The following is a 10676-nucleotide window of genomic DNA, read 5'->3' as shown; positions in this document are numbered from 1 at the left end:
TCTTGGCCTGGGTAATTCACCATTTCACTTGATAATCCAGGCATGGTATGTGAAAACAGCTCCATGGAGTAATCAGTAGTATTGCCTGCGTCATCCTTCAATCTTGGTTGGGGTGAAGGACACAAGGAAAGGTGTGGTTCATGAACATGAGCCTCCAATGACGACTCAGTGCTTTTACTTTTTACAACTGAAGAAGAGGAGGCGATAGAGCTGGAGGCTGAGTCAGCAATGTAAGACAAAACTTTTTCCTGATGCTCTGGCTTTAAAAGCGGTTTGCCAACTCCTAGAAAACTAAGCGTTCGAGGCCTTATGTAGCCAGACGATGACGCAGGCTCAACACCTCCTGCATTCGGTCCTATTTTGCTCTTGCCACTACCATCAGATCCACCACCAACACCATCATTACCAGCTGCCAACCCCCGCCCAATTCCACGGCCTCTTCCACCAGCCTTCCTCATTTTTGGTAGAAATGTAGACAAAATCCAACAAACTATATAGTATGTAAAACAAGGTGTCTATAGGACAGGGGAGATTTTGAATTTCTGCACACACTTTTGGACACTGGACACTTAGAATCATAGAATCATATAATCGTAGAGTTGGAAGGGACCTCCTGGGCCATCTGGTCCAACCCCCTGCTCAAAGCAGGATTCGCTAAATCATCCCAGTCAGATGTCTGTCCAGCCTCTGTTTGAAGACTTCCATTGAAGGAGAACTCACCACTTCTCGTGGCAGCCTGTTCCACTCATTGATCACTCTAACTGTCAAAAAGTTTTTTCTAATATCTAATCTGTGTCTCCTCCCATTCAGTTTCATCCCATTGCTTCTAGTCTTTCCTTGTGCAAGTGAGAATATAGTTGATCCTTCTACAATGTGACAGCCCTTTAGATATTTGTAGACAGCAATTAAGTCTCCTCTCAGTCTTCTCTTTTGCAAACTAAACATTCCCAAATCCTGCAACCTTTCTTCATAAGACAGGGTTTGCAGACCGGTCACCATTCTGGTCGCTCTTTTCTGAACTTGCTCCAGTTTGTTGATGTCTTTTTTAAAATGTGGTGCCCAAAACTGGACACAATATTCCAGATGAGGTCTGACCAAAGAGGAGTAGAGGGAAATAATGACTTCACGTGATCTAGACTGTATGCTTCTGTTAATACATCCTAGAACTGCATTTGCCTTTTTTGCTGCTGCATCACACTGTTGACTCATATTCAGTCTGTGATCTATTAGTATACCCAAGTCTTTTTCACATGTGCTGTCACTTAGCCCTATTCCTCCCATTCTATATATGCTTTTTTCATTTTTATTGCCCAGATGTAGTACTTTGCATTTCTCCCTGTTAAAAACCATTCTGTTAGTTACTGCCCACTTCTCCAGTTTATTTAAATCTTTTTGAATCCTCTCTCTCTCTTCTCTAGTATTAGCTATCCCTCCTAGCTTTGTGTCATCAGCAAATTTAATCAGTTTACCCTCAATTCCTTCATCTAAATCGTTGATAAAGATGTTGAACAATACAGGGCCCAGGAGAGAGCCCTGTGGTACCCCACTTGAGACATTCTTCCAACTGGATGTGCAGCCATTTACGACCACTCTTTGGGTCCGATCACTAAGCCAGCTATGAATCCACCTAACAGTTGCCTTGTCCATTCCATACTTAGTCATTTTTTCAATAAGGATTGTATGAGAGACTTTGTCAAATGCTTTGCTGAAGTCAAGATATACTATATCTACAGCATTTCCTTGATCCACCCAATCAGTGATACCGTCATAGAAGGAAATTAAGTTAGTCTGACATGACTTATTAGTTACAAACCCATGCTGACTCTGTTTGATCACTTCATTCTTATCCAGGTATTGACTTACATGTTGTTTAATAATTTGTTCAAAGATCTTTCCTGGTATAGAAGTCAGACTCACCGGCCTATAGTTGCCTGGGTCCACCTTCTTACCCTTTTTGAAGATAGGAACAACATTTGCTCTTCTCCAGTCTTCTGGCACTTCTCCTGTTTTCCAAGAATTTTCAAAGATTATGGAGAGTGGTTCAGAAATTTCTTCTGCTATCTCCTTCAGTACTCTGGGGTGTAATTCATCTGGACCTGGAGACTTGAATTCATTTAGGTTAGCTAAGTGTTTCCTCACTATCTTTCTGTTTATAGATATCCTGGATTCTTCTATTCCCTTAATAAGACAGTGAATAACAGTTGGTGTTACATTTCCTTTCTGAGAGAAAACAGATGCAAAATAGGAATTTAAAAGTTCAGCCTTCTCAACATCCTGTCTTACCATTTCATCATTTTCATCCTGTAAAAATCCTATAGCATCTTTGACTTTTCTTTTACTTTTGACATATCCCCAAAATCCTTTATTATTGCTTTTGACATCTCTTGGATTGTGTGAGGCCCACTGATATCTGAGCGCTATGTGACAGGCTCGATGGCACAGCTGTGACCTAAGTGACTAGAGAATAAGTGAGATTTTGAATCTCTGCACACACTATTGGACACTGGACACTTTTGAATTGTGTGAGGCCCACTGATATCTGAGCGCTATGTGACAGGCTCGATGGCACAGCTGTGACCTAAGTGACTAGAGAATAAGTGAGATTTTGAATCTCTGCACACACTTTTGGACACTGGACACTTTTGGATTGTGTGAGGCCCAATGAATATCTGAGCGCTATGTGACAAGCTCGATGGCACAGCTGTGACCTAAGTGACTAGAGGATAAGTGAGAGTTTGAATCTCTGCACACACTTTTGGACACTGGACACTTTTGGATTGTGTGAGGCCCAATGAATATCTGAGCGCTATGTGACAAGCTCGATGGCACAGCTGTGACCTAAGTGACTAGAGGATAAGTGAGAGTTTGAATCTCTGCAAACACTTTTGGACACTGGACACTTTTGGATTGTGTGAGGCCCAATGAATATCTGAGCGCTATGTGACAAGCTCGATGGCACAGCTGTGACCTAAGTGACTAGAGGATAAGTGAGAGTTTGAATCTCTGCACACACTTTTGGACACTGGACACTTTTGGATTCTGTGAGGCCCAATGAATATCTGAGCGCTATGTGACAAGCTCGATGGCACAGCTGTGACCTAAGTGACTAGAGAATAAGTGAGATTTTGAATCTCTGCACACACTTTTGGACACTGGAAACTTTTGGATTGTGTGAGGCCCAATGAATATCTGATCGCTATGTGACAGGCTCGATGGCACAGCTGTGACCTAAGTGACTAGAGAGTAAGTGAGATTTTGAATCTCTGCACACACTTTTGGACACTGGACATTTTTGGATTGTGTGAGGCCCAATGAATATCTGAGCGCTATGTGACAAGCTCGATGGCACAGCTGTGACCTAAGTGACTAGAGGATAAGTGAGAGTTTGAATCACTGCACACACTTTTGGACACTGGACACTTTTGGATTGTGTGAGGCCCAATGAATATCTGAGCGCTATGTGACAAGCTCGATGGCACAGCTGTGATCTAAGTGACTAGAGGATAAGGGAGATTGGATTGCTTTTAAAAAAGCAGTTTGCGGAGCAGTGGGTAAACAGCAATGACAGCCTGTCAGGAAGCCTTAAAAGGCAGCCCAACAACCAACACCACTGATACACCACTATATAGCCTCCCCTTGCACTGCACACAGTTACTGGTGTGTTGTGCAGGCCAAATTGCTATCAGCAGCAGAAGCAGTTTTTTTTTCTTCTCAGCAGGACAAAAAAAAAATTGGGATTGCTTTTAAAAAAGCAGTTTGAGGCCCAATGAATATCTGAGCGCTATGTGACAGGATCGATGGCACAGCTGTGACCAAAGTGACTAGAGGATAAGGGAGATTGGATTGCTTTTAAAAAAGCAGTTTGCGGAGCAGTGGGTAAACAGCAATGCCAGCCTGTCAGGAAGCTTTAGAAGGCAGCCCAACAACCAACACCACTGATACACCACTATATAGCCTCCCCTTGCACTGCACACACAGTGACTGGTGTGTTGTGCAGGCCAAATCGCTAGCAGCAGAAGCAGTTTTTTGGTCTTCTTCCCTGCCTAACGCTCTCCCTACAGAATCACCAGCAACCTCTCCCTATACTGAGATCGGCAGAAGTAAGATGGCGGTCGGCGTGCACGCCCTTTTATACCCCCTGTGACGCCCACCAAAGCAAGCCAATCACTTGCATGCCCTTCTGAAAGATGGTGGTGACCCGTGCCTATGTCATCACGTTGCCCACAGTGTCCGTGGATCCTGATTGGCTGAATAAGAGCGCAAAACAAACTTTTGAAACGCGACTTTGGCCCGTAAGTCGCCGACCTCGTGGCCGACCTCATCCTAGGGTCGGGTTTCGTTTCATGAAACCCGACTTTGCCAAAAGTCGGCGGCTTTTGAATTTTTTCAACCCATTTCGCTCAACTCTACTCGAAATCCAATGGGGTATCCCCGCACAGGTTCAAATCCTGTTCACAGCGCAGTGTTTTACTTGGTCAAAACTTTGGACCTTCTCGAAAAGAGTAAAATAATATATACAGTATATTATTAAAACGGGCCAAGTGATATGAAAATGGGACAACTCCAACATGTTTGACTCAAAATCTGCCTCAAGAATGAAATTAAGCAGTATGAAAACTTCAAGAAATATTACTCGATGTTTCCCATGATATTGATGACATCATTTGCAGATAATAGAAATCTATGTATTGGTTGCTGGAAATCCTCTACACCAAATTTCTTTCAGCAATAAAAAGTCAATGAAAGTATTTAAACTGGTTCCAAAAAGACAACTGAGAACCATCAGCAATGCCATATATTTTGATGGCTGCATTTTTAAGATGATGGACTTGAAATCTTCATGTTGGATGAAATCGTGTTCACAGTTTATTGTTTTACCTTTGAAAAGATTGGATTTTGCACATGAAAGATTAGTGAAAAGAAAATATAGTAGAAGCTGGGAATAATAAAACAATGCAGATTAATTCCCTGACAGTGTGCGGAAACCAAAGACAATTTTAACCATGAGAACCACGTGGTCAACAAAATCTCTGCGTTTCTCAATATACAATCCATTCATCTCCTTCTACTCTTTGATCTCAGACCAATCCTTTCTCTTCAGTAAGTCAGTCAAGTTCTCTTGCTCATGGCTGTATCCTACAATAGATATTCTTGCAAATTTAGGCCAAAATCTTTTCACAGGCTGTTCTCTGTGTTCACATGGCAAACACATCTGATAAAGTGAGCCTATAATTGGCTGTGATGGCCGGAAATCCCCACACAGGTTCAAATCCTGTTCACAGTGCAGTGTTTTACTTGGTCAAAACTTTGGACCTTCTTGAAAAGAGTAAAATAATATATACAGTATATTATTAAAATGGGCCAAGACATATGAAAATGGGACAACTAAATATATTTGAGTCGAAATCTGTCTCAAGAATGAAATTAACAAGTATGAAAACTTAAAGAAATATTACTAGATGTTTCCCATGATATTGATGACATCATTTGCAGATAATAGAAATCTATGTATTGATAGCTGGAAATCCTCTACACCAAATTTCTTTCAGCAATAAAATGTCAATTAAAGTATTTAAACTGGTTCCAAAAAGACAACTGAGAACCATCAGCAATGCCATATATTTTGATGGCTGCATTTTTAAGACGATGGACTTGAAATCTTCATGTTGGATGAAATCGTGTTCAGTTTATTGTATTAGTTTTGAAAAGATTGGATTTTGCTTATGAAAGATTAGTGAAAAGAAAATATAGTAAAAGTTGGGAATAATAAAAAAATGCAGATTAATTCCCTGGCAGTGCGCGGTGTCCAACCACAATTTTAAGCATGAGAAACACGTGGTCAACAAAATCTCTGCATTTCTCAATATACAATCCATTCATCTCCTTCTACTCTTTAATCTCAGACCAGATTAATTCCCTCACAGTGCGCGGTGTCCAACCACAATTTTAAGCATGAGAAACATGTGGTCAACAAAATCACTGCGTTTCTTAATATACAATCCATTTATCTCCTTCTACTCTTTGATCTCAGACCACTTCTTTCTCTTAAGTAAGTCAGTCTAGTTTTCATGCTCATGGCTGTGTAGTTCAGTAGAGATTCAGGTGAACTTAGACCAAAATCTTCTCACAGGCTCTCCCTGTGTGCTCACATGGCAAAAACATCTGATAGATTATCCAGCAGTTGGCTGTGATGGCCGAGTGGTTAAGGCATCAGACTCGAAATCCAATGGGTTATCCCCGCACAGGTTCAAATCCTGTTAACAGTGCAGTGTTTTACCTGGACAAAACTTTGGACCTTCTCGAAAAGAGTAAAATAATATATACAGTATATTATTAAAACGGGCCAAGTGATATGAAAATGAGACAACTCCAACATGTTTGACTCAAAATCTGCCTCAAGAATGAAATTAAGCAGTATGAAAACTTCAAGAAATATTACTCGATGTTTCCCATGATATTGATGACATCATTTGCAGATAATAGAAATCTATGTATTGGTTGCTGGAAATCCTCTACACCATATTTCTTTCAGCAATAAAAAGTCAATGAAAGTATTTAAACTGGTTCCAAAAAGACAACTGAGAACCATCAGCAATGCCATATATTTTGATGGCTGCATTTTTAAGACGATGGACTTGAAATCTTCATGTTGTATGAAATCGTGTTCACAGTTTATTGTTTTACCTTTGAAAAGATTGGATTTTGCACATGAAAGATTAGTGAAAAGAAAATATAGTAAAAGCTGGGAATAATAAAACAATGCAGATTAATTCCCTGACAGTGTGCGGAAACCAAAGACAATTTTAACCATGAGAAACACGTGGTCAACAAAATCTCTGCATTTCTCAATATACAATCCATTCATCTCCTTCTACTGTTTAATCTCAGACCAGATTAATTCCCTGGCAGTGCGCGGTGTCCAACCACAATTTTAAGCATGAAAAACATGTGGTCAACAAAATCACTGCGTTTCTTAATATACAATCCATTTATCTCCTTCTACTCTTTGATCTCAGACCACTTATTTCTCTTCAGTAAGTCAGTCTAGTTTTCATGCTCATGGCTGTGTAGTTCAGTAGAGATTCAGGTGAACTTAGACCAAAATCTTCTCACAGGCTCTCCCTCTGTGCTCACATGGCAAAAACATCTGATAGCTTATTCAACAGTTGGCTGTGATGGCCGAGTGGTTAAGGTGTTGGACTCGAAATCCAATGAGGTATCCCCGCACAGGTTCAAATCCTGTTCACAGCGCATTGTTTTACTTGGTCAAAACTTTGGACCTTCTCGAAAAGAGTAAAATAATATATACAGTATATTATTAAAACGGGCCAAGTGATAAGAAAATGGGACAACTCCAACATGTTCGACTCAAAATCTGCCTCAAGAATGAAATTAAGCAGTATGAAAGCTTCAAGAAATATTACTCGATGTTTCCCATGATATTGATGACATCATTTGCAGATAATAGAAATCTATGTATTGGTTGCTGGAAATCCTCTACACCAAATTTCTTTCAGCAATAAAAAGTCAATGAAAGTATTTAAACTGGTTCCAAAAAGACAACTGAGAACCATCAGCAATGCCATATATTTTGATGGCTGCATTTTTACGACGATGGACTTGAAATCTTCATGTTGGATGAAATCGTGTTCACAGTTTATTGTTTTACCTTTGAAAAGATTGGATTTTGCACATGAAAGATTAGTGAAAAGAAAATATAGTAAAAGCTGGGAATAATAAAACAATGCAGATTAATTCCCTGACAGTGTGTGGAAACCATAGACAATTTTAACCATTAGAAACACATGGTCAACAAAATCTCTGCGTTTCTCAAAATACAATCCATTCATCTCCTTCTACTCTTTAATCTCAGACCACTCCTTTCTCTTCAGTAAGTCAGTCAAGTTCTCTTGCTCATGACTGTATCCTACAATAGATATTCAAGCGAATTTAGGCCAAAATCTTTTCACAGGCTGTTCTCTGTGTTCACATGGCAAACACATCAGATAAAGTGAGCCTATAATTGGCTGTGATGTCCGCAAATCCCCACACAAGTTCAAATCCTGTTCTCAGTGCAGTGTTTTACTTGGTCAAAACTTTGGACCTTCTTGAAAAGAGTAAAATAATATATACAGTATATTATTAAAATGGGCCAAGACATATGAAAATGGGACAACTAAATATATTTGAGTCGAAATCTGTCTCAAGAATGAAATTAACAAGTATGAAAATTTAAAGAAATATTACTAGATGTTTCCCATGATATTGATGACATCATTTGCAGATAATAGAAATCTATGTATAGATAGCTGGAAATCCTCTACACCAAATTTTTTCAGCAATAAAATGTCAATTAAAGTATTTAAACTGGTTCCAAAAAGACAACTGAGAACCATCAGCAATGCCATATATTTTGATGGCTGCATTTTTAAGACGATGGACTTGAAATCTTCATGTTGGATGAAATCATGTTCAGTTTATTGTATTAGTTTTGAAAAGATTGGATTTTTCTTATGAAAGATTAGTGAAAAGAAAATATAGTAAAAGTTGGGAATAATAAAAAAATGCAGATTAATTCCCTGGCAGTGCGCGGTGTCCAACCACAATTTTAAGCATGAGAAACATGTGGTCAACAAAATCACTGCGTTTCTTAATATACAATCCATTTATCTCCTTCTACTCTTTGATCTCAGACCACTTCTTTCTCTTCAGTAAGTCAGTCTAGTTTTCATGCTCATGGCTGTGTAGTTCAGTAGAGATTCAGGTGAACTTAGACCAAAATCTTCTCACAGGCTCTCCCTCTGTGCTCACATGGCAAAAACATCTGATAGATAAATCAACAGTTGGCTGTGATGGCCGAGTGGTTAAGGCGCAGGACTCGAAATCCAATGGGGTATCCCTGCACAGGTTCAAATCCAGTTCACAGCGTAGTGTTTTACTTAGTCAAAACTTTGGACCTTCTCGAAATGAGTAAAATAATATATACAGTATATTATTAAAACGGGCCAAGTGATATGAAAATGGGACAACTCCAACATGTTTGTCTCAAAATCTGCCTGAAGAATGAAATTAAGCAGTATGAAAACTTCCAGAAATATTACTCCATGTTTCCCATGATATTGATTTGCAGATAATAGAAATCTATGTATTGGTTGCTGGAAATCCTCTACACCAAATTTCTTTCAGCAATAAAAAGTCAATGAAAGTATTTAAACTGGTTCCAAAAAGACAACTGAGAACCATCAGCAATGCCATATATTTTGATGGCTGCATCTTTAAGACGATGGACTTGAAATCTTCATGTTGGATGAAATCGTGTTCACAGTTTCTTGTTTTACCTTTGAAAAGATTGGATTTTGCACATGAAAGATTAGTGAAAAGAAAATATAGTAAAAGCTGGGAAAAATAAAACAATGCAGATTAATTCCCTGACAGTGTGCGGAAACCAAAGACAATTTTAACCATTAGAAACACGTGTTCAACAAAATCTCTGCGTTTCTCAATATACAATCCATTCATCTCCTTCTACTCTTTAATCTCAGACCACTCCTTTCTCTTCAGTAAGTCAGTCAAGTTCTCTTGCTCATGGCTGTTTCCTACAATAAATATTCATGCGAATTTAGGCCAAAATCTTCTCACAGGCTGTTCTCTGTGTTCACATGGCAAACACATCTGATAAAGTGAGCCTATAATTGGCTGTGATGGCCGCAAATCCCCACACAGGTTCAAATCCTGTTCACAGTGCAGTGTTTTACTTGGTCAAAACTTTGGACCTTCTCGAAAAGAGTAAAATAATATATACAGTATATTATTAAAATGGGCCAAGACATATAAAAATGGGACAACTAAATATGTTTGAGTCGAAATCTGTCTCAAGAATGAAATTAAGCAGTATGAAAACTTCAAGAAATATTACTCGATGTATCCCATGATATTGATGACATCATTTGCAGATAATAGAAATCTATGTATTGATAGCTGGAAATCCTCTACACCAAATTTCTTTCAGCAATAAAATGTTAATTAAAGTATTTAAACTGGTTCCAAAAAGACAACTGAGAACCATCAGCAATGCCATATTTTTTGATGGCTGCATTTTTAAGATGATGGACTTGAAAACTTCATGTTGGATGAAATCGTGTTCACAGTTTATTGTTTTACCTTTGAAAAGATTGGATTTTGCACATGAAAGATTAGTAAAAAGAAAATATAGTAGACGCTGGGAATAATAAAACAATGCAGATTAATTCCCTGACAGTGTGCGGAAACCAAAGACCATGAGAAACATGTGGTGAACAAAATCTCTGCGTTTCTCAATATACAATCCATTCATCTCCTTCTACTCTTTGATCTCAGACCACTCCTTTCTCTTCAGTAAGTCAGTCAAGTTCTCTTGCTCATGGCTGTATCCTAAATAGAGTTGAGTGACTTTTGTTTTTTTAGGGTCGCGTTTCGTTTCGTGAAACCCGACTTTTCCAAAAGTCGGGTCGAGCAAGATCGTCCGATTATAGGGAAAAGTCGGGGTCGTCCCGAAACACGAAACCCAATGTAAGTCAATGGGGAATAAAAGTCGGCAGTGAGAGGAGGACAGGAAACACACCTACAGTGCCCATTTGAATGCCAAAAGCATCAATTCTTCTTACTTAAGCTTGTCAACCTTAATTAACTTCATAATA

At 39.0% G+C, this 10676-nt stretch overlaps 2 non-coding genes across 2 annotated transcripts; both read left to right on the top strand.

Moving 5' to 3' along the window:
- Window positions 1-7169: 7169 nt before the first annotated feature.
- TRNAS-CGA (transfer RNA serine (anticodon CGA)) lies at window positions 7170-7251 on the top strand. The gene has a single exon. It is a non-coding gene; the product is annotated as a tRNA-Ser (tRNA).
- Window positions 7252-8846: 1595 nt separating this feature from the next.
- On the top strand, window positions 8847-8928 carry TRNAS-CGA (transfer RNA serine (anticodon CGA)). The gene has a single exon. It is a non-coding gene; the product is annotated as a tRNA-Ser (tRNA).
- The last annotated feature ends 1748 nt before the right edge of the window (window positions 8929-10676 follow it).

The sequence above is a fragment of the Dendrobates tinctorius genome, unplaced genomic scaffold (assembly GCF_039654945.1).
Source record: "Dendrobates tinctorius isolate UK_male_01 unplaced genomic scaffold, ASM3965494v1 ptg000151l, whole genome shotgun sequence".
In the NCBI taxonomy this organism is placed as follows: domain Eukaryota; kingdom Metazoa; phylum Chordata; class Amphibia; order Anura; family Dendrobatidae; genus Dendrobates; species Dendrobates tinctorius.
Note: the sequence above shows the minus strand (reverse complement) of the source record. Positions and strands in the feature narration are given on the sequence as shown.